Here is a 27,963-nt window from a genome sequence, read left to right on the forward strand (position 1 = left end):
GCCAATTTCTTTGCTTAACAATGATTGTAAAATTTTTACGACAATATTAGCTGAAAGATTAAAAATAGTCCTTCAAGAAATTATAAATAAAGATCAAAATGGCTTTCTACCAAAAAGACAAATAAAAGACAACACAAGAACAGTGACAGATATTTTGGAATATGCACATCATCATAATGAAAGCCAAATAGCTTTAATATTTTTGGACGCCGAAAAGGCCTTTGATAATTTAAATTGGAGGTTTATGATCAAGGTATTGGAGAAAATGGAGTTTGGAAAAGACTTTACAAGGGGGATCAAAGCAATTTATTCATCACAAAAAGCTAGAATAATAGTAAATGAAGAAGTAACAGGTAATTGTAAAATAGAAAAGGGAACAAGACAGGGATGTCCATTGTCACCTTTATTATTCATTCTTGTCTTAGAGGTTCTTATTAGAGAGATAAGATCTGATAAACGAATAGAAGGGATAAAAATTAAAAAACAAGTACTTAAATTGAAAGCATTTGCAGATGACTTGGTGTTTACAAAACCCATTAGATTCGATAGACTATTTATTGGAAAAAATAACAGCATTTAGAGAAGTAGCAGGATTTAAAATTAATAACCAAAAAACTAAAATACTGAGTAAAAATATGGCCCAAAAACAACAAGAAATTTTAAAAGAAAAAACTGGTTTTACAATAGAAATGAAAATTAGATACTTGGGTATAATACTTTCAACTATGAGAAAATGTGGTCTGAGATTAAATTAGATTTAGAGAGGTGGAGTAAGTTACAATTATCTCTTTTAGGAAGAATATCTGCAATTAAAATGAATATATTACCAAAGATGTTATTTCTGTTCCAAACAATTCCAGTTTTGATAAATGAAAAAACTTTTAAGTTATGGCAAAAAGACATTTTAAAATTTATAAGGCAGGGAAAAAAACCAAGAATTAAATTTAAACTATTGCAAGATGCCAAAGAGAAAGGAGGCCTGGGATTACCTGATCTTAAGTTATATCTGGAAGCTTGTTGTTTTCTATGGATCAAAGACTGGTTAATATTCGAAGATCAAAAACTTTTACAGTTAGAAGGACACGAAATTAAATTTGGTTGGCATGCTTATATCTGATATGAAAAACTAAAATTGAACAAAGAATTTAATAATCCCATTATTAGAAAAACGTTATTTAAGACCTGGGACAAATACAAAAAAAGATTACTTCCAAATATACCAAATTGGATATCACTATTAGAAGCCCTATCAAGAAGAGAAAGCTTAGGAGACCAGACTAAATGGTTAAGATATAAAGATCTATTAAAATTCGATCAAAATGGTCTGCCTATTCTAAAGTCTCAGGAAGAACTACAGAATGAAGGCCGCACGTGTAATCGGTTTACTTACCTCCAATTAAACGAACAATTCAAGTTAGATAAAAAGAACTATAAATTTAAAAAAGAAGAATCAGAATTTGAAAAACAATTATATTTAAATAATGATATTATTACAAAAATGTATAAAATCTTGTTACAAACAAATCAAGAAAATGAACAAGTTAAAACATGCATAATTAATTGGGCAAGAAATGTTGGTTATGACATTCCATTAGAAAAATGGGGGAAAATGTGGACTAAGGATTTCAAGTTTTCATTATGTTATAATTTAAAGGAAAATTTTTATAAGATGGTGTTTAGATGGTACTTGACACCACAAAAACTAGCAAGAATGTATAACAACACCTCAAATATATGTTGGAAATGTCAGCAAATGGAAGGAACTTTCTATCATATGTGGTGGACTTGTAGCAAAGCAAAAAAGTTTTGGGCACAGATTCATGATATGTTTCAGAAAATTTTAAAGAAAAAGATGGGGAAAAAACCAGAATTTTTTTTATTAGGTCTCTTTGATGGCGATCAACAAGAAAAATATAGTAATTTGATGCTTTACATGATCACAGCGGCCAGATTAGTATATGCACAGTATTGGAAAAGGGGAACTATTCCAACAATGGAAGAATGGATAATAAAACTCATCGAATTAGCACAAATGGCAAAATTAACATGTTTAATGAAAGATAATATTTTGAAATTTAAGGAAATGTGGCAACCAATTTTAGATTACCTGTATGCAATTGATGAAAATGAAGCAATGATATTGGGTTTTGTATTGTAAAGAAGTGGATTATTTTGAAATAAATAGTAAAATAAGAGTTCAAAATTATCGGGAGTTACATTAGGGGTTTTAATATATATCTTTAGCTAGTTTAGTTGGAAACCTCTTATTTATATGATTTGTATATGTTGACACACCTATTTTCCTTAGGAAAAAGAAAAGTTAAAATCCTAAAACATTATAGCAAGATGTGTAGAAATGTTTGTTGATTTTTTTGTTGTTTTGTTGAAAAATCTTTTTGTATATATTATTCCAAAAATTGTGGAATTTTTTTTTTTGTAGAAATTTTTAATGAATAAAATCTTGAAAAAAAAAAGAAGTTATGGGTTCAAGTTATAGGGAGGTGGCCAATATTCTCTGAGTGCTCAAGTCCGTTTTATAAGCAGATATATGTGGATACTGGTACCAGTTGTGAAATCTGGCACAATCCCAATGCCCCATCCAGGTCAGAGGCAGGCAACATGGTGCCTACAGGCGCTAATATGTCCATGGAAAAGCCTTCTGGTGTTCACCAATGTCCCTACTTCAACTATTTCATTCTGATACCTTTCCTTTTAAAAAATGGAATGGGAAACTGACATTGCAGAGGAAATAATAATGCGGTGATGGGGGGCACCGCATTATGCGCGCATAACCCCGCCACTTCACAAACTGCACTGAGTATCAGTTGGCTTCTGGGTGCAATTCAAGGTGCTAGTTTTCACCTTCATGGTACAGGGCCTGCAGATCTGGGGGACCACTTATCTCCAGTTGCTTTTGCCCTTCCAATTCAGGTGCACTCTGCTCACCAATTCTCAATGAAAGAAAGTCATCTGGCAGGACTCAGGAGATGCCCCTAACTCTGTGGCAATCCTGCCCTCTGGAATGATCTCCCCTAAGAGATGTGTGTGGCTCCCACCATTATGCTGTTTAGGAAATCACTGAAGACCTGGTTGTTCTCCCAGGCCTTGGGGACAGGGTGACTGTAGACCCCCTCTTTGTTTTATTTTGTTGGTCTGATTTGTTTTGTGTTTTGATATTTTGCTCTTCTGGTTGTTGTATTTTCTGTATGTCCTTTTTTAGTTGTAAGCTGGCCAGAGTCATTGCACGAATGAACGAATGAACGAATGAATGAATAAATAAATAAATGATTATACATAACAGCACTAAAGCTATAGAAGGAATTAGAACTGTTAGTGCAAATGAACATAGCAACACAGTAATCCATATTCTGGATGATTGTTTCATGCAAATGCAGCCATTGATTCTGGTAGTTCAGACTAATAGAAGTAAATAGGCAACTGTCAGATCCCCCAATCAAAGCTTTCACAGAAACCCTTATCAGGACATCTCCCATCCTTTCATTCTCTCATGTTGCCAGATGGGAGGGGGTGTGAAGTTGGAGTGTAAAGTGGCTTATCATGGCTATGGAGCACATCAAGGATGCGGGGCTGAGATACGCCAGGAATACCATCTGGATGGGAGGGGGAGTGACATGCTTCGTGGGAAAGGAGACTAACTAAGGGAATGTAGTTTTAAATTAGGTTTGAGCGGGAAATCTTTATTCGCAGCTCGCCTTCTGTACTGTTCATTACGCTTCATTAAAACAGTTTAAAGAGATCCAGTCTCTTGACTGCGTATGTGTGAATGCTCGAATGATCAGGTGCTGACAGCAACGCCCAAACTCATGTTGCTTGTTTTGGGGGTTGAAAGGAAGGTGGCAGAATTGTTGGGAATGACCTCTTTTCAGAATATAAAAAGGGTAGAGCAGACAACAATGAGCTTTCCAGTTGTGCTGCTTGAAGGGAACACACAGAGACCCAGACCAGGTTCCTACTTGCTGTAAAATATGCAGTTAATTCTGTTGGTGGATTAAATTTATTAACTGACTGTCAAGGCAGAGATTTCAGTAGGTAAAGAAGCCAGTGCAATGCCTGCAAGTCTGATTACCATTCAATTTTACAGGGATTACCCAATCTGTCACCATAATTTTTCCTGCTCTTCCCCACCCACCAAGAAAATCTAGTTTTGTTTTGTTTTTTACTCAGCACCTGCAGTAATCCAACAAGCTAAATCATCATCACTTTCCCCAAAACTATTCTTCAACTCTACCAGAGTTAATCAAGATGTGCCACAGTCAGGGGCCCTTAGGAATTGCAGAAAGAACTGGAAAATCTAGATCCTTGGCCAGGATTTTGTTCATGGGAAAACACTTCAGCAAGTCTCTCCTACAATAGTGCTGTCCAAGGTACTAACAATATTTGCAATCTTCACCTACTTGAATCCCACTTTGTGACTTTATCATGCCAGATGCAGGGCATCCAGTAAGTGTTCATATCAGCCTTACACAACCCAGATGCCCTACTGATATGTAGACCTGGGGAATTCTGGGAACTGAAGTCCACACATTCACAAGGCACTCAAATTTGGAGAAGCCAGGCACATGCTGTAGTCTGCTACCCTGTATTTCCAGCAATAATGCAATACGTAAACACTGGTTATCCTTAGTTTCCTTTAGCATGTATTTAGGATACAGTGCAGCTAGTCATTGTGTAGTTACTCCTGTTAAACAACGGAGACAACCAAAACAGCTGAGCTTGGGATATGCAAGAACTTCAGAACACTGAATGCTTCTTTCTACAGATCTGATGTGGGGGCAGACAACTGAACTACAGTATTATCTGCTTAGAATTATCTGCTTAGCATTATTATCTGCTTAGAAACATAGTATCTGCAGGTATCTGCAGGTTCCGGGGCACCCAATGGTTCCCCCTCATATATATTCTAAAATCTTGTATAAGGACACCAACATCTCATACTATTTCATCGAAACCTTGTGAAATTTTGGCAGGAGATCATGACCCAGTGCTGGGGATCAGAAACAACTGCCTACCCATGACCTAAATCTATGTTCAGTCTCAGTATTTGTAAATATAAAACATAAGAATTGCAGAATGCCTATAATCTTCCATTTACCTCGTTTCAAAGGTAAGGATGGCTGAATAAGACAATGTGCCCCTGGAACTTCTCACTGCTTGGAACAAAGAGATGAACCTAAGAGTCCTCCCCATGCAGGTTAACAGCAGAAATCATGAATTATAAGCATTACATGAGGAACACAGATACCTAGCACCTACTACACAGTATTATGGCAACAAATAACAAGAAATCATGCAAACTCCCCACTTGCAAGTTATTTAACTTCTAAAGTTTGGGGTTCCATTAAAAAAAAATCCACTTCAGAAATCTCTAGGTGACATACTGTATATCCCTACTGAGATGCTCAAATCAAAACAATTAAAAGAAAATAAGTATTATAATACAAACTACACAATGCCATTGTGTGAACCTGAGGATGACTGTACATTTTTGAACTTTTTTTAAAGCACAAGAGAGTAAGAATAAAATAGTTTAGTTATTTTTCCCTCTCGCAAGAATAGTTTTTCCCTCAGCAGTTGTCCCCATGAAGAAAGCCATTTGTTGAAGTGTCTGGACAAACAGGACATCATTTCTCCTCCCTAGGCAGAAGTAATGTGCACTTTCAAGAGATTCTGCCCATTTCTTGAGTGTGATCAGAACACTCTATATCTGTACTTTTTGGCTATCTACAGCCACTCTCTATTAGCAGAGGACAGTGGTCCATTCAATTCTGTGTGATCGTACATTAGCATACTCTTTATTCAGACCTTTAAAGACTGCTATCATGGAACAGCAAATACTGTTTAGGTGCCTGTTCTAAAACCCTGTCTTTGTAATTCAGAAGAAGGAAGGAAGGAAGGGTTCAATTTGACCTTTTAGCACCATCCTCATGGTTCTGAAGTTAACAAAGAATCTGTTGTCCAAATTATGGATGCTTTAAAAATGCCAAGGCAAAGACTCAAATCCATGGTCCAAAAACATAATTCTATTATCACTGAAGTAGAGTTGGGCCACATGTGACCACAGTCCCTCTGCTTTATAGCAAAGCTTCCAAGCTTATGTTCTCTGGCCTTATCTTCTCCATATAACTGCAGAGTGTTCCCATCCACCATACACTCGGCAAAGATCTACTGGCTTCTCAAATGCATGATCTAATGAGCTGAAACATGCACACAGTCTCTCTTACAGGTAGAGGCCACAGACTTCACACAGCTCACAATTCCTCAGTAAGCTAAGCCACTCAGGCTGTTATTAACAGTTTCAAGTTATCTGCCAATCCACCTGGCTAATCTGTAGCCATATGTGCTTTGCAAAGGAGGCAGTTACTATTATTCTAGCAAAAACAACAACAAAGGTGTTGCTGACAAACTGGAAGAACATCTTGACCAGATGAAGAGTCACAGAATGCTTTGTGGGCCTCATTACAATGGGTACCTGTAAACATGCCAATAGACAGGAGAGCCAGAAACGTCAACAGACTTTGGTTCAGTTGCATTCAAGTTTCCTTGCTTACACATTAATGAAGTAGAAAGCACTTCAGCACAATACAAGCATGTAACACCACCCATATTTGCATGTGATCTCTCATGCATGGAATTTGTCATGTGCATGTAATCACCTACACAGATTCTGGGAAATTACAGCCCTTTGTGGGCTAAATTCACATGCAGCAAAAGACATACAGGCTTCCAACTTTCTCTGAAGAAGCAATCCCAAGTTGGACAGTTCCACAGTAGAAAAGGGAAATGCATAATTATTAGGAAAAAAGTTGTTTTTATTATTTTATTTATTTTATATCCTGCCTTTATTATTTTTATAAATAACTCAAGGCAGCGAACATACCTAATACTCCTTCCTTCTCCTAATTTCCCCACAACAACAACCCTGTGAAGTGAGCTGGGCTGAGAAAGAGCGACTGGCCCAGGGTCACCCAGCCAGCTTTTATGCCTAAGGCAGGGCTAGAACTCACAGTCTCCTGGTTTCTAGCCCGTTGCTTAACCACTAGACTTAACCACTAGACTGGCTTCTTCCAGTGCTAAATTGCTAAAGAAAGAGAGCAGGCTTCCAATTATTTTGTTATGGTTGCAAAGTTTTGAAATGTTACAAGATAGGGGTGTGAGATGCTTGTGCAATGCCTCCTGAGATAGGGATGTGCAATGCCTCCTGGGATCAGTTGCCAGAACCATGTCTTGGGTAAATACCATTGAGCTCAAGCCTCTCATTTCACAAATCACAACCCAATGAGTATCCACTAGTCAGGCTTGTCTTTCAAGCCAACTTCTCCATCACTGCACAACTTCCTTGTACCTTCTCTGGAACTCAACCACTGGTATGAATTTTCTTGTGTCATTAGAGTCCTGCCTTTTGAACCTAACAAACAGGCCTGGCCCTCCTGCAAGCCACAACTGGATTCTGTAGTCTCTTCTTTGGGCTTACCTGAAGACCCCAAAGCACATTTCTACACTTCAAAATTACCAAAGAAAAGCATTCATTTTTTAATGGCTCATCACTCCAGAAGAAATGCATACAGCTGACAGATGAACAATAACTTTTCTGCAAAAAGTTGGCTCAATCAGCATGTATTCAATCCTTTTGTGCTCAGAAAATATCTTCTACCTAAATAAGCAAAACATTATCCATGAATGATAGCCCCCTCTTAACTATATACTGCAGGGGTTTTTATAAGAAAGAAATCAGGATGATACTTGAACTAAGGATCAGGTATGCCATTAGACTACATCACCTTCATCTCTTTTTAATTGACAATGAACTTTATCTGTCAGCATATTTAAAAAGTCCATCTTTTTTCCCCACCCCAACCAGCCATTAAAGCATTCATGTCCAATATACAGAAAACAAGGCAGTGGGAACTCCTAGGCACAAATGGAGAAAAAAAAAATTTTTTTTTAATTATTTCATTCCAAAAATTTATATAGCTGCCCATCTCACCTTAGAGATTCTATGTGGCTTACAGAAAATTGAAGCCAGAAATAAAGCACAGTGTAAACAATATATAAAAGAAAGCATAATATACCACAAGCCTGGAATTGAATGAAAAAGCATGCTATTTCAGTCACTAAGACCATAACTACCAACCAACCAATAGGGCTCGCTCAGCCACTCAGCCCAAATGCCTGCGGGAACATCCAGAACTTATGAAAGACCAACAGGATTGGGCTCAGCCTGATCTCCGGGGCATGCTGTTCCACAGAACTGGCACAGTGACAGAGAAGAAGGCCGTTTGTTAGCATTTGAATGGTTCCCGCCTGCTCCTCTAACCATATACAGATTGCATCTTACTTCTCCAGTAATTCTTATTGCATTAATGTCCTGCTTCTCAGCCCCCATAAGTATCTAACTGGCTATTGTAAGGACGGAATGTTGAACTACATGAGACTCTGGTCCCTGACACACCTGGATTTGCAGGCAAGTCTCCCAGACTGGAAGAGTATGGCATTCCAAAAAAATATTCCCACATTACCTGCTCTCAATAACTCATTCCATCAATAAAGAAAGAGCTGAAGAATTATTATCTGTTTTAGGGCTGCATTGGATTTTGTGCAGCAGAACAAGGGCTGCACTTCAAAAAATGGGCAAGTTGAAGATCTAAAGTGGTCTTGATTTCTGGGAAGGTGATTTGAACTTTAAAGTCACACCAGGTGGTAGCACCTAGTGAATCCTGGCTGATCTCAGAAAAGCTAAGGAGAACCAGACCTGATTAGCATTTGAATGGGAGACCATGATATAGGAAAGTAAGTATCTTCCTGAAATATTTACTTCCCTATTGTTGCAAAGAAAACTAAAAGGGCAGGTCCACATGGTCTCCAGGAATGAACTTTACTGAAGGAATCTATATCATTTGCTCCTTAAAATCCACTCAAGCTCAAAAAAAGCCAAAAATACAAGCCAAATTTTGCCACCCCCTCTTAGAAGTAAGGGGGAGACAAAGAGGTACTGTGGGAAGTCCACAAGCCACACTTTTGGACCTCTGACCCAGGACATGGGCATGCAACTTGCAACCCAGCAGGCACACAAAGGCAAATGTTCAAATACAGTTCTTGATATTGCCTCTTTTCTCCTGCTGGATTTCAGTGGCATCAATAGAATTACTTGTCCTTCAGAGAGGTGAGGGCTCCCTTTCAGTGGATTTATTCTAACAAAGCTATCAGGTCTCATACTAGGACAGAGTAGGAAATCCCAGCTCTCCAAATACTTAACCCCTTGTTCATCAATTGATTTGACTTGGCAGAAGACTCTGGATATGATTCAACCAGAATAGAATCTTTGCTGGGGAAAGGAATGAAGCTTTACACAGGATAGATTATTTGTCCTCTGCAGTGCAAAGCCTCTATCTATCTATCTATCCATCCATCCATCCATCCATCCATCCATCCATTTATCCATTCATTCATTCAATTTATATGGGCACCCATCTTGCAACTCTGAGAAGCTAAAAACACATTAAAATTATTTTTCAAAAAAAGGTTAGGTCCATGTGCTATAATACAACCACTAGGCTTTTTCCATCCACCTTTCCAGGTTAGCAAATACCTGGCCATTCTTGATGGCTTTGGGAGGCGGCTGTATTTAACTGTTCTTTGGGATCCACCTGGTTGCTGTCAACAGATTCAGCCCTCACAAGAGGCTAGACAACTATGATCCAGGGATGCTTTAATCTATTCAATGCCCTCTTTCCTACTGTATGATTCTGCAGTTCCCTACTCCCTCCCTTAATCTATGCTACTGCCTTTCAGTGACATCTCTCCCTTCCCCGACATTAGCTGCCACATCCCCTCACCCTCCTTCCAAGGAATGAAACTCAGCACTACCACATCGCTCTCCTCCATTCTCTCACCTCCTGTCCTCCTTCCACCCTGGAAGCAGCAAGCTCCTCTTAATATTAAATTATTTTTTTCAGGCTCCACTTTTTAATCTTTTTCATCCCTATGCAGCTTGACCCTCAACATTCCATTCCAAGACACATCTTAGCCGAACAAATTTGCACAGCACTCACCTAGGATAATGATGCAAACTGCCTGCCACTTAGTTGCTAGGAAAAGAGATGATGCCTTGAGACTGCAGATGTTCAGCCCTACCCAGGAACAGGCCAGAATTCTAGGAAAATGCATCACCTTTCTTAGCTATTCATATACACAGAGACATCTCCGAAATTAACTCAGCACTGCTTTCCTTATCTCACCAAATAAGTGTTAACCAATAATTCCAAGCAACTATTTGTCCCAGAATGCTCAAGGGAAGTCATCGTTACAATTAATTTCATGCTGGAACCTCAGCAGGCATTGGCATTTTAGACATACTATCTTCTAGTGATCTGATTTTTATCCACAGACAATACTTTTTAAATAGAGCTGAACATCTGTCAGTGCCAAACTTTTCTGAAATAACATTCAGGCTGGGCAAGGAAGATGGAGAAAGCAACTAGAAAAGACTATGGAATTCTCCTGGTTCCCCCCTGAAATTCCAAAAAGGATAATCCAGCCAAATTCTCTCCAGTTGTGAAAGTTCTCTTTTTCTAATGCAAAGTTAATTTAAATGCAAAGTAACTTGAGACAGCTATTTTAGTATCTACCTTCATTTTACTATTTGCTGAGAAAAGTAAATGCATTACATTTCTTTTTTTCTGTTGATCCTAGGCCAATGTGCATTGCTCGCGCCAAGAGACAGACTGCAAATTAATGGACTTAAGCTATTCACAACTGGGGGAAGTATATTTTTCCTTTGTTCTTGAAGATAGGAGATTAGGGAGGGAACCCTAACCCTAACCCCATTTAACAGTAGCCCTGCATTCAATCCACTACCAGCCCAATCTTGGGATTGACCTTAAACTGTAGACCTCTGGTTGAACTATCTAGCTTAATTTTTGGACTTTCTCTTATACTCTACTCCTATTTTTGTAACATCTTGCTATATAAAGAAAAAGTAAAACATGAAAGCCTCTTGTTGCATTTTTTGTTGGCCCTAATAATGAATACCATTCAGCTGTGCATTTTAGTTTCCCCCCAACTATGAATCAGCCTAGCTTTGTTTTTTATATCATTTCTTTAGATCAACCTAAAGACACGTTAAATTTGGGAACATTCCAGTTCCTTCCATCAAGCAGGAAGTGATGAAAAAAGAGATGGGAAAAGTGAGATAAAGAGATGAAAAAAGTCCAATTTAATATTGAAGCCTGGATGATTCAGAATTCATAATGAAATATGAGGGAAGAAGAGAAATATAAATAAGGTTTTGCAGAGTGGAGTAAATGAGTTCAGTCAGGAATCCCCAGTATTTCTAGGCTGGTGAGCACATTTGATTTTTTGAAACTATGCTGTGGGGTCTCTCAAAAAATGGCTAATGGCTGTTGGTGAGTCTTCTCCATTCATAAAATGACAGCCACAAGAAACAGCATCAGTTGGAATGTACCCGTTCATCAAAATGCCACCTGTCCCCTCTAGCTGCCCCTGGTTTTTGGTTTTTGTTTTTCTTGTCAGGTGGGCACCCTTCCAAACAAAACTTTACTACAGTTACCAATCATTTTTATTTTCTAAGAAACACCTCTCTATCATAATGCAAACTCTTATCCATTTGCGTATATCTATATTAAACCAGGGGAGGGCTCATATTGATCATTGTGTTACACCATTGCTTCTCCACATTTTGTTTGCCTGCAGAACTATAATCTAATGCCCATGAACTCATTTCTTTGGAATGTTTTCCTGCCAACCAGGTCAGTGGGCAGTTCATGATAGAATACTCTTAGATGATTAGGAAGGGAACTGAAAATAAAACTGCCGTTATAGTCACCTTCTTATATAATCTACGGTGAGATCCCACGTGAATACTATGTTCTGTTCTGGATATCACACCTCATATAAAAAGGCTGTAAAGTTGGATAAACTGCAAAAAGTTGAGTAGCTCCCCTACAAGGAAATAAGAAAGCATTTAGGGCTTTTCAGCTTGGAGTGAAAGAAGGAAAGGGTAGACATGGTAGAGACAGATGAGATCATGTATGTATGAAAAAATGTGGATCGACAGGTATTTTTCTCCCACTCTTGCAATATTAGAACCCAAAATCATCCACTGAAAACAAATGAAGAGACTTAGAACTGATTAAGGCACAAACTGTGGGATTCGCTACTATCAGATTTGGTGATGGGCCATCAATTTAGTTGCTTTTAATGGTTTAGGTAGAAATGGACAGATTCATGGCAGATATCACTAGCAACAGCCACTAGTTTTGATATCTGTTTACCATCACATGAATCACAGGCAACACACTTCAAATACCAAATACTATGGAGCAACAACTATCTAGGCTTTGGAGCTTCCTGAATGTGACTTCTCAGCTATTGTGTGACAAAAATTCTTGCACTAAATAACCCTTTGGCCTAATCTAACAAGGCTCTACTTACATTTTTGTCTAAGTTGCTCTTCCCTTCCACCTCACATCATCTTTACCTTTTCCCGAACTGTAACAGTAGTTCTAAAACCACACATGTTCTGCAGACCCACATGCAATTTTTCTTTTCATTGAATACAATATTATAACATTTAAAATCCCTGTCTTAAAATGTGTAAGTCTTTTCTAAATTAATATATAGGGTTTCTTGAATTCTGAAAACAAAAAGAGCAAGCCAGACACCTAGCTTCAAAACTGTGTATATGAAATTCTGGAATTTCAGAGCAATAACCTAAAAAGAAAAAAAAAAAAGAAGTATACAAGTGGAAAGTGCCTGTATGCATGTTCACAACTTGAATTTTCAGGGCAAGTAACAGGGGAAGGGTACAAAAGAAACAAACTACTACCTCTAATATCTATGTCAACAAAGCACTAAACATCATCCACACTTCTGGAGATTTGGGGTTCTTTCTGTGGGCTTTCTGCCTAAATAATTTGTTCCTATTATGACCTAATCCAGGAAATAAAGCCAGACTGCTCACTTGAGGGAATGATATTAAAGGCAAAACTGAAATACTTTGGCCACATAATGAGAAGACAGGACACCCTGGAGAAGATGCTGATGCTAGGGAGAGTGGAGGGCAAAAGGAATATGGGCCGACCAAGGGCAAGGTGGATGGACGATATTCTAGAGGTGATGGGTTCGTCCCTGGGGGAGCTGGGGGTGTTGACGACCGACAGGAAGCTCTGGCGTGGGCTGGTCCATGAAGTCACGAAGAGTCGGAAGCAACTAAATGAATAAACAACAATTATGACCTAAAAATGGATGAAACTGCATCTCAATGACCCATAAAATCACCTTAACAAAATGTGCTCAAAATATGTGAAAAGCTCTATGTAGAAATACCCACAATGCATAGCTACAACCACAATGATTCTACATTCTGTGGAGTCCTTGGTGCTCTCTGAGCTTGGCTGTTTGCTTGCAGATGTTTCATTACTGGACTAGGTAACATCATCAGTGCTGGTGAGTGTGGGGGTTGGCTCCCTGTTTATATGCAGTAGCTTGCCCTGCCAGTGTTGGTGGGGGTGTGGTTTTCTCCTTGGTAGTTCCTTGATTAGGGTATTGTTTGCTGCTTGATTGTCTGGTGTTAATCCCTGCTTATCTAGATGTAGGCTGCTGAAGAGGATGGGTTCTTCAACCAAGCTCAGAGAGCACCAAGGACTCCACAGTTCAGCCCTGAGCCACATATATCCTCTTCTGTTGATTCTACATTCTTTCCTGAATCAACAACAGGTCTAATGATCAGAAACCAAGGGCAAATCTAAGACATTGCAATGGCTGCTTACAAGACCTCAGGATGAGCTATTTGAACTGATATATCTGAAAGGAGATCCTCCGGTGGAGCTGAGCCATGTTAAAAAGTGCTTTGCTTTAACAATCTCTCCTCTGTTTGGCTCCCAGCAATTTATCTTAGTTGGCAACAGCCAAACATATGAAGTTACAGTGAAGGAGAGTCTGAACAGAGAGATCAGTTTTCAAGGTTGGTAGAAGACTTAACCTCTAAAAAGGGGGGGGGGGAAACAAGACCAGAGAAGAATAAAAACAAGGAAGGGAAAGCAAGACAGAGCATGGCTAACAAGACTCTTCTCAACTGATTTAACAACAGTGGCCCATAGGAATCTGTATTTTCTTCTGGGCAATGAAGTAGCACGTTGTGAGTTTCTATTTTCCATCATGTTGTAGCTGTGGGTGTTTGTACACAGCCACGGATAAGCACAAGGCAAGCCACATACTCTGGATCACATGTCCAGGAGTGAGGAGGCTGGGAATGGGGAAGTCATCAACATTCTCAACCAGCTGCCTCTCCCATAAGAATACACTGGAGGAATTTTTTCTGGAGTGTGTTTGTAGCCTCCAGCCTGATCTGGTTCGTTTTAGAGCTCAATCTTTCTTTTGCTAGCTTCTCCCCCAACATCAAATTTGGTCCTGTTCTGTTTGATTTTCATAGTGCAGGCAGGGACATGGAGCCCTGACCCCTTTTACATAATTCCATTCCAACACTCTTCTAGATTGGAAAGAATTAAAAGACAGGGTGGTAGCTGGCAATCTGCAGATGTCAGCCTAGGCCAAATAGGTACCAAGGTGACTATGGATAGCCTCTTTGTTATGTTCCTTGCCTTGCTGGACTTTAAGCAGGAAACTGTGATAGTGAAAACAAAATACTGGCCTCTACCATCCACTTTAATTTCTGCAAGACCTTTGGGTTATGCCCCCACATTGACCTCATGGTCATTCTTTGCATAAAAGTATAAATAGGATGGATAGCTCCATTCTCCGCTTTGAAGAATGTCAGAATGTCCACCTACCAGGAACAAAAGGGAAAAGGTAACTTGCCATATGGAGTTGGAGTTGTGGCCCCTAAGCCACAACTTAACCATGGTTTACTGAATAAACCATAATTGGCTTGAAAACCTAGTGTCCTCATCTGTGTTTTACATTCTGTGTATCCTCCGCTGAATGGTACCTGCCAATATCTCTAAAGGGGGGAGTGAGGGAGTTTGCTGATCTACTGCTGCATGATGGAAAGAGTCTTTCATCAGTAAGATTTAGTTGTCACTCTCAAATAAGGACCCCAAACCATATGGATACCTTGGACAGAGGAAGCTCCACGGAAATGGATGCCCAGTGATAAAACCCCTATTTATCATTAGGCAACTGGCCCATTCCAACTTGTTTCTACAGTCCCAGAAAGAGAGATTTGCATTACAACAAATACATGTGGTGCCGGAGGCTGATGCTTTGCAACAGGCCAGCTTCCTATTTAAGATATTTACTATTAAAAGAATACTTCAAAAAAGGTAAATTGTCATGAGTACTGATGGTAAGCAGGAGGGGCTTCCCCCCTGGAATAGGGGTCCCCTCCTGCACACCATCAGTACTCATGACAGCAATCTAATAGGCACAAAGAGAGATATTTGGAGCACATTGGCTTCCACAGGATATCCCACTTCCTACTCACTTTTCTGGGAAGCTGAAGGCCAAGATGCAGCAAAAATAAACAGAATATCCCATGGCTTTTTTTTTTCCAAGACACCTGAAGTACGAAACATAGCATATGGACACCGCTGCCACAGTCTCTGCATATACACTGCTCTTGGGAGGTATCGCACCACACATGACTTGGATAGCCTGTAGCATCCCGTCAAGAACCAAAATCATGGGTGACAGGAGAGTTTGAAAAAACAATTAATCAATAAATCATGCCCTAAAATATGACTTGCTTCCAATTTAGTTTAATACTTCTCCATAATCTCAACTGCAAGAATATGAAACACAGGGAATGAGAATCCAGTTAATCTATTTCGAGTTATCAAAGGCCTTCTGAAGCATGCAGGCTGGCCCTTCAGTTCTGAAAGACCAAGCCAGTATTTCAAGCTAAATTAAGTACAATTGTATACCCTTATTGTACTCCTTTGTGGCATCTATCAGAATCTTATGTCTTCTGAGCTAGGGCTGCACTTAGACACTCTCCCATTACCAATAACTGACTGAGCAAGAAGTAGAGTTGGTAACAGATTAATCATCTAGCCCCAGAAAGGAACTTCACATTAATTGCATTGGCTAACAGACAGAAATTGCAACTCTAGTGACTGCTAATTGTGACTGATTGTGAAAATGCAATTCAAAAAATCCCTAGCTCAGGAATCTACAACTATTTATTAAAATATTTGCAAGTGCAAGTAATGCATGTTGGTCTCAGCAGGCAGTGAATTGACAGAATGGATTCACAGAGTTACAGTGGATAACATAAAGTGTGCTTCAAATTAAGCTTGACTTCTAATAACTTCATGGATAGGTTTGTGTTATTTTTCTTGGCAACAGTATGGAAGAGTTGTACCACTGCCCTCTTCTAAGAAGGTTTTTCAACTTCCCAGTCTAATTCTGTTTTTTTCCTGCAGTCTCCCATCCAAGAGCCAACCCAAAATTGCTTAGGTCATCCAAGTTCAGCCAAGGTACTAGGCCTACAATATCCAGGCTGCAAAAATCCAGATATTTCTGCTGCTATCTATTGGTTATCATTATTTTTATGAGGTGCTAATCAACTAGGTGCTGCCAACTAGGTGCTAACTGGCCATGATAGACAGCTCAATTAAAGTATCAGCTCAGTATATGACTTGTAAAAAAAAAAGCACAAAGCAAATTCTGTACTAGAAAGGATTAGGAAGGGGATAGAAAATAAAACTGCCAATGTAATAATAATCTTTATATAAATCTGTGGTGTGGCTGCATTTGGAATATTCTGGAAAAGATGCAGGAGGAGGCAACTAAAATGACTGCTGGTCTTTCTCTGGAGGAAAGACTGCAGTACCTGCACCTTTTTAACTTGGAGCAAAGGTGACTAAAGTAAAATATGATAGAGGTATATAAAATCATGCATGGTATAAAAAACATGCCTAGAGGTTTTTCTCTTGCTATAAAAAAATAACTCAAGGGAGAGTCGGGGCCAATAAAAGGAAATAGTTTTTTACCGAACACATAAATAATGGCATTTTCTGCCATCAGTTGAGGTGATGGAATCAGTTTAGATGCTTTTAAAAGGAACTTGAGAAATTTACAGAGATGAGATGTATCAATAAAAGAAAGAAAGAAATGTGTATTTACTAGCCTCCTGAACCACGGGCAGCACTTTTTAGCTTCCAGCTGAATCAGGTTTATTATCCTCCTGTCTGTGCTTGGGGGCCTCCTAAATATATCTGGCCAGTGTGTGACCCAGAATACTGGATGAGATGGGCTTTCACCTGATTCAGCAGAACTTCTCTGTTTTCTTATAAATTGCCCTACATCAAATAATCCACCAATATGGATTGTGCTGTTTTCATAAAGCATGAATTACCCCCGAATCTTTTGTAGTTTTTTGGGCAGGGAGAAGGAGGTGCCTTGGAGTCAATGTTGACTCCTGATGACTGCCTGGACTAATCCCTGCAGTTTTCTTGGTAAAATTTCAGAAGTGGTAAATGTAATTAATATTGATAGAATATCCACTTTTTTTCTCTTTTATCTACATTTAATACTCTAAAGCACCTAAATAACAGAATATTAAGAATCTAAGTATATTATATAAATATTGTTTTGAAATTATATATACATATACATATATATAAAAATACTGTATCAGACTGAGAAGATGGCACAATAGACGGTCTATATGGCTAGATTTAATAGTACGTTAAAGGACTGACCTAGTTCTATACTGACATTCTATGGATACTTTTTTAGTTTCTACAAATGTCATTTATTCACTATTCTGTACATTCCTTTCTGATTTTATTAAGATGCATGGTTAGATAGATTGATTTCAGAAGCTGTTTGCCATTGCCTGCTTCCTAGGGCTGAGAGAAAGTGACTGGCCCAAGGTCACCCTGCTGGCTTTGTGCCTAAGGCAGGACTAGAACTCACAGTCTCCTGGCTTCTAGCCTGATGCATTTAACCACTACACCAAATGGGCTTTTGGTCTGTTTAGCTCTATTTTATTTACTTCCAAGCTCTATTTTATTTACAGTACTTTCCATGGAAGGAAAAGGCAACTGCCTGAGCAAGGCAAAGGATGGAGGAGAAGAGGGGGAGAAGAGGCAGATAACACAGTGAAATACAAATATAAAGTGCATACCAATGTTAATCTCAGATTTCTGAGACTCTGCTAGGCTTCATTTCCTGAACAAGGCTCCTATATCATGACCAAAAAGGCCCTGAATATGGAACTGATTACCCTTCATTTGGTAATTCCTCATCTGTCAGTTGGTGAAAGGTGCTGAAGGTCACAGCAGATGCAAACCTTCTGTTTGACCAAGACTATGTGCAATTCTGGACTCTGTTCATCAAAGTCAATTGAAATTTGATTAACTGTTAGAAGAACAAAACACAGTGAAATTAGGAGTGGAGGGTTGTGTTTTCTTTTGGGGTTTTTTTTAACAAAAAGGAAGGATAAGAGCAAGTCCCCTCAGATAGCCTAGGCATACCCTAATTGGCTGACTACTATATGAAAGAAATACAGGTACTCCCCGACTTACAACCATTTGTTTAGTGACCGTCCAAAGTTACGACTGCACTGAAAAAAGTGACTTACATGCTTCCAACTATCACAATGTCCCTGCAGTCACATGATCAAAATTCAGGCGCTTGGCAACAGGCATGTATTTACAATGGTTGCAGTGTCCTGGGGTCATGTGATCGCCATTTGTGACCTTTCTGGCTGGCTTCCAACAAGCAAAATCAATGGGGAACCATGTGATTCACTTAATGACCATCGCAAAAACTGTTGTAGAATTGGGTATGGTTACATGATGCCTTGCTTAACTACTGCACCACTTAACAATGATTTTCCAGTCCCTATTGTGGTCATTAGTCGAGGACTATCTGTAAGAGTTTTCTGTATTTTTTGCTACCATCTAGCAATCTTCTGGATTTTTTCAGCCCACACGAGACAGCCTTAAGATAGCCAAAAAGATTAAATGGCTGAACTCCTACGACTCTGTTTTTATGCTCAGAGCGGCCTCAATTATTTCCCAGACAGAATGATTCTTTGTCTCTATCTCACTGCAGAAAATATAGCACAGCTGTCTGTGCCTGAACTGTTATCTTCAAGAAGAAAGACTCCGAAACTGAAGCAAATAGCGGTGACAAGAGAAAGTTGAAGAGATGAAGTTGAAGACCTTAACAAAATAAATGAACAAAATGAAGAAGCCATTAGGTCAGAGTATATCCATTTGAAAGTTCCTGAAGAACTGAAATGTGAAATTGCTGGTCTTTACTTACTTTACTTTAACAAAACTGACATGCCCTTAAATTGGGCCTCTGTAACCTAAGAATGGATAGAATCAATCTATTGGTCTGGTCTAGGATGGAAATTATACATAACCAGCACAATACCTTTTTAAAAAGAAAGAGAGAAACAGACCTAAGAAGAATCCAGGAAATTGCAAGCCGACAGCTTTTAAATCTGTTCCTGATAAACTGGCGGAAAAAGTTTTTCACCTTAACTTATTAAAAGCAAAATTGTCAATTGTATAGAAGGATAAGTCAACCTGATAAAAAGCCAGCATGGCTTCTACAAAGGCCAATCAGTTCTTACAACTCTTTCTAGAATCTTTTGAAAGTGTCAACAAGCAAGTAGATAGGGATTTGTAGAAAATAGACACTATTTTCAAAAGACTTTGTCAAACTTAGCCATCATGTGATCATAGGAGAGATGGTGTAAAATACCAGAACAGGGAACAGGAATGAATAATTTTATAAAGAAAGACCAGAGGAGTCAACTAAGAACTACATTGGGGCTTGTCTGCTAATCTGCAATAACAACATCTTAATAAATGGCCTGTAGATGAATGAGCAGAGAGATGACCAGGTTCAGTGATAAAACAAAATAATTTAAGTGGCTAAAACAGAAAAAGACTATGACCATTCAGCTGCTCTATAAAAATCACAGTTCTACAATGCAATTAGAAAAGGAATCAGAGATAAAATTGCCACTATCATAATGCTTTTAAATAAATCTAGGACACTATCACACTTGGAATACCTTTGTAATTTTTATCACATCTCAAACAGAATATTGTAGCCAGAAAAAGATTACCAAATGATCAAAGGACTAGAGTAAATCTCCTACAGGAAAAGGTTACATTTGGGGCATTTCAACTTGGGAGGCAGGAGCTAGAAAGGGAAAACATGAAAAAGTTGTTCAAAATTATGTATGGTGTGAGGAAATTGAATAGGGAGGAGGTTTTTCCCCTTCTATAATAATACAAGGGCTTACGGGTCATCAATGAAGCAGAATGTTGGGAGTTTCAAAATAGATAACCCCTTAGGTTGTATAATTAAATTGCTGGCAAAATTGTTTGCTACTGAAGATAAAATGGCAGTCACCAACTGAAGACATCTTAAAAAGTAGATTAGATTAATTCACAGGAAACGCTACTAGAGATGATGGCCAAGTATTACCCACATTATGACAGACAAGATGCCACTAATGCAAGTATTAAACAATATCATCTAGCAGGACCCCAGAAGCCCCCCTTCTCTGTAGCACACCTGCCCTGTGGAATGAGATCTCATTCGATCTCTTGAATCTCTTTCAAGAGATTCCCCTTGAAATCCAGATGGCCCCCGCTCTGCTGTGGTTTAGAACAGCCATGAAGACCTGGCTCTTCATCCAGGCCTTTGGTGAGGGAGAGTGAAATGCCTTCTTTCATTTCCATCCAGTCTGTCATTCTTGCCATCTCTTATCTTTCTTCCTTTTAATTGTTTTTATTGTAATTTCCTTGTTTTGATTGTTGTGAGCCACCCAGAGTCACTGGGAGTCAGGTGGCATACAATGCTAAAAAAGAAGCAGGGAGGAGAATGCTATTGTAGCCATGGTCTGCTAGTGGCTTTTTATCACAGACTTCATGTTGATCACTCGGGGCAGAATCTTAGGCAAGATGCACCTTCAGCCTGATCCAGTAGGGCTCTTTTTTTTTTAATAAGATGATCCAAACATTTACTGCACAAATCGCTCCATAATTCTATTTAAACATTAAGAGTAGAATCAGTGTGGTTACAGAGTGATTCATGCTCCCCAAACCTCAGAAATTCCTAATATGACATGGTCAGCATTCCAAAATTTTGCGCAGTTGAACATCCATTCATGTATGTACTATTTCATCTTCAGCCCCAACCAATCTTTTATTCTAGGAGGCAACTGTGATGCCAATATAAGTGGCTTGGTTGTACATTTTAAACTTCCAAGTCTATCAATCAACCTTCTGCACAATTCAGCTATAGTTTCAAAGTATTTATGCATAACGTAATGCGAGCACAAATTATTACAGCAATAACATTTCCTGTATTTATAAATGTTAAGTGTAACTTGTTTTAGAGTCTAAAATTTAGATGAAATCAATTCATCTAAAAACCAGATTGATGGGGGCTGGGAAGGGGGAGATAGATGTTTTCTTGAAATTTCTCAGTGGCAAAGAAAGACTTGCTAGCCAAGAATATTCACCAGCATGGGAGGAGGAGAGGAAAATTTGTGGCATCCCACATGCTACATAAATCTTTGCCCCATCTCCATCTTTCTTCCTCCTTCATTTCTTCCTTCAACTTGTCCAAAACATTCTGACACTGGCCTGTGCTGCTGTCCTCAACCAAAGGAGGTATGTATAAGGAAAATGGTCACTTCCCCCTTGCTATCACTGCAGCTCCAGTGCTTATTAGAAAACCTGCACAGAAAAGGAGTAAGCACCTTGTGACCCCAGTGGTACAAGAACTCAGGACCTCTTTTTTGTGATCCTCCTCAAAGCCCACCACCACCACCTCTGACTACAATTACTGAAAGTTGCTGGCATGGTTGCACCTGTTACGTTAAGACTGGAAACATCAAAATTGGCTGAGTGCCAGCTATCTTGCCAGCTGCATCACTGTCCATATTGGACACTTTTCAAGCAACCATGTTACCAATGACTATAACTATTTCTGACAAGATTTTAATTCTTAAAAATCTGACCTGATTTAAACTGTAGGATATTTTTCAGTTCAATACTATTATTTATTTTCACCTGCCAATATCACAGTTGAACTTCCCTGGGACATTCTCCCCATGAATCCCAGGTAGGTTTGGCTCAAGAATACTTAGGGAGTCTTCCAGCTAGTAATATATTGTGCTTTTTTCCTCCAGAAATTGTTCGCAACTTCATTTTCTTCTGAAAATTATGGGGGGGGGATCCTTCTCACACTCCTGCTATGGCTGAAAATCTAAACAACATTAATCTTTATTTATTTATTTTTCAAATTTCTATCACCGCCCATCTCTCCCAAAAAGGGGACTCTGGGCGGTCCCCTTTAGAACTGACCAGCCTGCCTAATATTGTATTTGAAGTCAGTGTTCATTTTTTATCCTTTCTAACTAATAAATTCATAAACCAGAAAATTTTCTGATTAGAAATAAGCACTGAAAAAGAAAAAAATTGAAGTGGTATCCCACTTCTAAACCGTGGACTGACCTGGATAATAGGGTCTTCAGCAGTATGCAAAAGCTCTTGATTTTGAAATAAAGTATCTCACCAAGACAGAGAAATACATTTGCACAAAGCACATCTAGCCCCACTTCTGAAAGATGAAACCCCTCCTCAAAGCAGATCCCAGCCAACCTACACACATCAAAGATAAGCCAGACGGTGACATTCATCCATAATACAGCTTATTTCCTTGGTCACAGCATGTTATGTGAGCAGAAGAACCATGTTTTCTTAAGCCAGGCTTAGAACTAAGCATGTTATAGGAATCCAGGCATTTAATTTTAACCATTCTCCACTAAGGCTACAGAGGAAAATCTTGCCCGAGGCTTGAAAACCAAACAGAAATTTGAATTGGCCCAAGATTCTGTAACATTCCCTGGGGAATGCAGACTCTCTGAAGGGGAAAGAAGAAAATGCCCCTGATGGCCGGGTATCTCTCTCCAGTTCCAAGCCCTTATCCAGCACAGCCTTGTCAGCAAAGGAAAGCTGGGATGGGTACGCGTGGAAGGAACAGAGAAACATCTTCAAGCTTATAGAGATTTTCAGAGGCTGAAGTCAAGTGGCAGGTGGCAACACCTAGCAAAAGCTAAGCAAGGTTTAATCCTCTACCAGAAAATCTCAATGCTGTAGATTAGACTGAGAAATAATTTAAAAAAAAAAAAACCCAGAAGGTGGCACTGGCAAACCACTTCCAGACTGTGGCCCCAAAAAAACCAACATGAGTGTGCCACATGGTCACAAGGAACCAAGCTGCACTTCAGAGAGGCTTTAATTTAAATCAACTTGCCCTTAAAATTTGTCAGAAGGATGCAGGCAAAAATCAATTTGCCCTTAAAATTTGTCAGAAGGATGCAGGCAAAAATCTATCTTGGTGGAGCATCATTTCTCTTCCCAATCTATCAAATTGGGCACTACGATTGCTCACGTGTGAGCAAATACAGGGAGAGAAAATCCCAAGTCTAGAAAATAGCCTACTTTCAATTATACACACACACAAAGTTGCACACAAATCATTTTGTCACATCCTGCCCAACTCCTTTTTTTTCTTATGTTTGAAGCAGCTTGAAGCAGTTAGGCTGCCTATTGCAACTGTATGACAAGAGGTGAAGTCTGCTGCTTTTCTCTAAAATATTATCTAATTCAAGTTCAAGGACATCTAAGACATAGGAAGCACAAGCTATAAAAATGGTCCTCATTCTAATACATAGTAACTTGGGCTAAATCGCTTGCGGGAAGCCATCTACTTTCTCACTCTTTTGTAAAAGGAAGGGGACACTTTTCCAGTAAGATCCTCATATCCAGGGCCTGAGTAAACTCACTATCTGTTTCCTTGGAAAACAGCAGCATTTTTAGCAGGAATTGGTAGTTAATTTAAGACCTCATTGAAAAACAAAGGCGGCAAGATGGCCTTCACCCCAAATCTCCCCAAGTGCCTAAACCCCGGACAGATTTGCAATGCCAATCACTCTTTCCTTTGCAATCCAAGCAAGGCAGAGGTGTGTCACCTTGAGAAGCCTGATTTGGAGCAAACTGCTCACTTCTGTCACACCTGATCAAAGGGCCTTCCATGCAGTGGAAGGAGAGGCCCCAAATACTACGCATGTGGGACACAGTTCACTGACCTACCCTGGATCCTCAGCTCAGGCCCAACATGGCCTTCTAATGACAAAGCTCTGCTAACGATTTTCAAAGCAGAATATCTGCTCAGATAGCATCCCAAAAATTTTCCTGCAAAAACAGCCGTGTTACCAAACCCACAAAGAGAATAAATATTGATCTCCAGGGAAGAGAGCTACTGTATCTATAAAGGCCACTATGGCCCTGTTCCTCATCTACAAAAGACAAGGCACCTAAGCTCTCTTTTGAAGTTTTCCTTGGTTATATGAGATGTTGGAAATTTTCTTCTTTTGCAGCTACCTGGGAGCTCCTCAAATAAAAACAGCTGTAAGGCTGGGCTGGCACCGGTGTGTGCCATCTACTACATCAAGAGTATTCACCACAGCCTTATAAGGAAAGCCAACTTGTTTATGACAATTCTGCAGGTGGAAAGCAAGATAACCAGGATGCGCAGAAAGGTTATCTTGTGAGTGAACCAAAGTCTTTCCTGATCCACCCAGTCTGAGTAGGATGCTGCAAGCAACTTCTGTCATCAGAATCTCAGTTTGTAAGCTACCCCTTTCCATTTATATCAGCACAACTGAGCCAAAGGTTACATCTGCTGGTGGACAGACAGATGAAATAAAAAGTCTTAGAAAAGAAGGTGCCTGGCATGGGACAAGCTGAATCCAGACCAGTATCAGGAAGAAAACAGGGTCAGACAAGGCACCTTCCTCTCCAAGATGAAGTAGATTGGAGCAGGCTGTTTTCAAAGCTGAGCACAATGTCCAAAGTCACAAAGAAACAACATCACCAATCAAAGCCAGAGATGTTTCACTTAGCTTGGAAAAAGCTCTAACTTGTCCTCTGCTTCCTTCCACATCCCAGTCCCACTGTGGAAACCCTCTCCAATGGAATCAGGGCACATCTCAGCCTTCAGCTCTGGAGAGAAGGGAGATCCCACAACCATTTTGTCCACCCAGCCTAGTCTGCCCCATTCATTTCGCAGATGCACACACCAAAGGCCCAGAGCCAAGTGGGTTGATAGGGGGAAAAAATGCTCCTTACACAAGAGAAATCCTAAAGGACTTCAAAAGGTGCCTTAAAGAATAATACAGCACATTGTGAAAAACAGGATAAAAACACTTTAATAAAGTCCCAGGTCACCGTTGGCCATGCACTGCTACAATAAAAAATATTGTTCAAAGATGGGCAAAGCTAAAAGACCAAACACAACAAAGGACTGCACCCTGAAACTTCCTGCTGGACCTTCCTCTTCCTCTGGGCCCAAAAGGCCTATTTTCCCTTCCTCGCCCCGTGCAGAGGCACCACCATTTCTTCCCCCCACCTTGGCTCCTGGGATGTCCTGCCTGGACTGAAGTCTACGGTTCTTCCTGCTCTCCCACCTGGGGCTCCACCTTGCCTTCCTCGCCCCTTCTTCCATTCCACGTTTCCTCCGGGGATCCCATCCAAACCGCCCCCCTCCGAAGCCCCTCCAGGACTTTCTGCTGCGCGCTGCCCCCGCCAGAGGCTTTCCAAGCCGTCGGGAGGGGAGCGAGGGAGGAGAGGGAGAGGACGCCTGGAGCGAAGCCACCCCTGGGGTCGTCAGGCAAAACCCCACCAGCGGTTCGGGCCCCCGGCAAAGCGATCCACACACGCACACAGACGAATCCAAAGGCCCTCGCCCCGGGTTTGCGTGCTAGGGGCGGGGAGACAGCGAGTAAGAAAGCGGGTCTGATGTGCTTGCCCTCCGTGGGGACTCCCCGTCTAACGCGCCGGCACAGCCAGCCCCTCCAAAGCCGGCCCTGGAGCTCCCCCAGCCTGCCAAAGCCGAAGTAGCAAGAAAACTCCAGAACCGTTTAAAGAGGGGGAGAGAAGGGGTGCGGGACCTTGGCGCCCCCCCCCCCCATGAAGACGGCTCGGGGAGGGGCTTGTCCACAAAAAGCTCCCTTCGCCGCTTTTACCGGGCCAAGAAATAACAGGGCAGACGAGTGAATGTTGGCGCTGGCGACACTTTCCCGCCCGTCCTCCCAGCCGGCGGCCCCGCAAGAAAATCGCCGAAGATGCAGCGGCCACACCTGGCGGGGCTGGAGGCGCCTCTCGCTTCCCCGACTGATCTGGGAGGACGGGGAAGGAAACAGCCTCCCTTCGTCCCCGCCCCCATCGCACCGAGAGAGGCGCCGCCGCCTTGGGAGAACCCTCTCCGGAGCCCTTCCGAGCCTCTCGCCGCTCCGGCGACCCGCCCAGCCCAGCCCAGCCCAGCCCAGCCCTCCCGCCGGCAGCAGCGCGGGGGCTGCAATGCAGAAAGCAAAACGAAGCCGCCGGCGCTTACCTGCTGCCTCCCGGGGAATCCGACCGCCCGGGGAGCTCCTTCTCCCACGGCCGCCCTCCACGTCCCTGCTCCAGAGCTTCGCTTAGCAGCAGCCGCCGCCGCATCCTAGAGGTAAGAGACGCCGGCTAGCAAGGTTCGGGTCGGGCCCGAAGCGCCCGGCTCGGTTCGAGCGTTCAAGCCGCGTCGCTCGCCCCATGGAGAGCTTGGGGGGGTGGGGCGGCGGCGGGAAGCGAATCTGGCCGGGCGTGACCTTGCCCCACACCGTCGGTGGTTTCTTCGCTCGCCCGGTTGCATCAAATCCCGCCGCGCTCACCCACGAACACGCTCGGCTCCGTCTCTCTCCGCGATGCCGCCCGCTCCCCCCGGCCGCCGCGCTGAGCTCCGCCGCGGAGTTCGAGCGCCTCCACCTTCCTCCGAGCCGCCGTCGCTGCCGCCGTTCACATCGCCGTCACGAGCGGCACAGGAGGAGCGATGGAGTCGGAGCCTCGGCCAGGCGCTGCTTTAACGAAGGCGGAGGCAGCAGCGACGCAGCAACGCCCGGACGCTCCCCGCGCGTGCCTGGGCTTCTCCGACGCCCCTCCGCCCAGGTTCGCAGCCCGCCGCAGCGAGCTCCATCCCCGGTGCCGCTGATGCAGGAGGAAGAAAAGGGGGCTGCCGCTGCCGCCCGACCGAGAGCCGCTCGCCTTGCTGCCGCATGAAGCTTTCCCGCGGCGGCGGCGGCGGCGACTCCTCCGCAGTCAGAAGCGCGCCCGAGTGGCGGAGACTGGAAGCGTCCAGCGCCGCCCGCCGGGGAATGGCGGGAGATCGAGGGGCGGGCAGGCGAAGGAGCGCCCGCCCGCTTGGGCCGGCCCTCGCTCCGCCTGGCCTCAAATAAAAGCACCCGTGCTGGGCAGACGCGCCTCCACTCGGCGACAGCCGCCCTAGCTGGACGCGCCGAAGCGGCGCCCGCACACCAATGACGCCGGGGGAGAAGAGGAGGAGGAGGAGGAGGAGGGCGGCGGCGGCAGTTGGCCGGCTGGCTGGCCGGCCGGTGCGCGCTCCTCCTCCTCTACTCTTCCGTCGGTGCCAGGCCACTTCAGGGAAACTTCGGCCGGAGTAGCGCCTCCTCTCAGCCCGGAAAGAGGCAGGGCGAAGCGTTCCTGGCGCTCTCCGGCTCGGTGGAGAGGGCTTTGTCGCTGCTCCGAGGGGGATCGCCGCTTGACGTTTGGGGCTCAAGAAGGAAAACCATTTCGCGAGGAGGGGAAAGCGCGGCTGCTTGTGCGGGGGTGGGGATCCCTGTTGGGACGCTGCTGCTGCTCGCGAGTGAGACGCCTCAGCGTGGCTTTGGCCTGGCGCTCCCCCTTAACTCCCTCCCGAGCCGGAGGGGGAAAGAAGCTTGCTGCCCCCGAGCTCGAAGGGTGCAGCGGGTACGAGCTGGACTTTTCCCAAGACCTGCTCACGCTGCCCGGTGGTCTCTCGTATTTTCGGGGGCGGGCAGGCGGAAGTGCACCGGTGTATGCGGAAGTTTCCAATGGTGGAGGAGGT

The 27,963-nt window shown here is 42.1% G+C and overlaps 1 protein-coding gene across 3 annotated transcripts in view; it reads right to left on the reverse strand.

Annotated features, from left to right (window-relative positions):
- The window catches only part of LRFN5 (leucine rich repeat and fibronectin type III domain containing 5), a 109,018-nt gene extending 81,855 nt beyond the window's left edge, over positions 1-27,163 (reverse strand). For all 3 annotated transcript variants that reach the window (XM_063290600.1, XM_063290599.1, XM_063290598.1), the window contains exon 1: positions 26,440-27,163. The gene's annotated coding sequence lies outside the window, so the exon portion shown is untranslated. The remainder of the gene's footprint in view (positions 1-26,439) is intronic.
- Positions 27,164-27,963: the final 800 nt, after the last annotated feature.

This window comes from Candoia aspera, chromosome 1 (genome assembly GCF_035149785.1).
Source record: "Candoia aspera isolate rCanAsp1 chromosome 1, rCanAsp1.hap2, whole genome shotgun sequence".
Classification (NCBI taxonomy): domain Eukaryota; kingdom Metazoa; phylum Chordata; class Lepidosauria; order Squamata; family Boidae; genus Candoia; species Candoia aspera.